Source organism: Sinocyclocheilus anshuiensis, unplaced genomic scaffold (genome assembly GCF_001515605.1).
Source record: "Sinocyclocheilus anshuiensis isolate Anshui unplaced genomic scaffold, SAMN03320099.WGS_v1.1 scaffold1804, whole genome shotgun sequence".
NCBI lineage: Eukaryota > Metazoa > Chordata > Actinopteri > Cypriniformes > Cyprinidae > Sinocyclocheilus > Sinocyclocheilus anshuiensis.
In genome coordinates, this window is record NW_015555844.1 from 99,300 (window position 1) to 99,646 (window position 347).

Sequence of the window (347 nt, forward strand, 5' to 3'; positions counted from 1 at the left end):
GCAGCACTGCATCAGTGTCTCAGCAATGGATGCTCTGCAGTGAATGGGTGCCGTCAGAATGAGAGTCCAAACAGGGGCCGGTTGCATAAACTGTTTAGACTAGTCTTAAAAAGTTAGTCATGTAATTTGTTTCTTCTAGACTGGTCATAACTTTTTAAAATCAGTTACAAAAAGGTAGACTGCTCTAATTTCAATTGAAAAGTTAGACTGGATACCCCTTGGCTAACTGCTAGTTGGACAAACTAGTTCTTAAGACACAGTCTTAACATAGTGACTATTGGCGCTTTTCCACTGCGTGGTACGACTCGGCTCGGCACGGCTCAGTACGGCACGGCACGGTTCGGCTC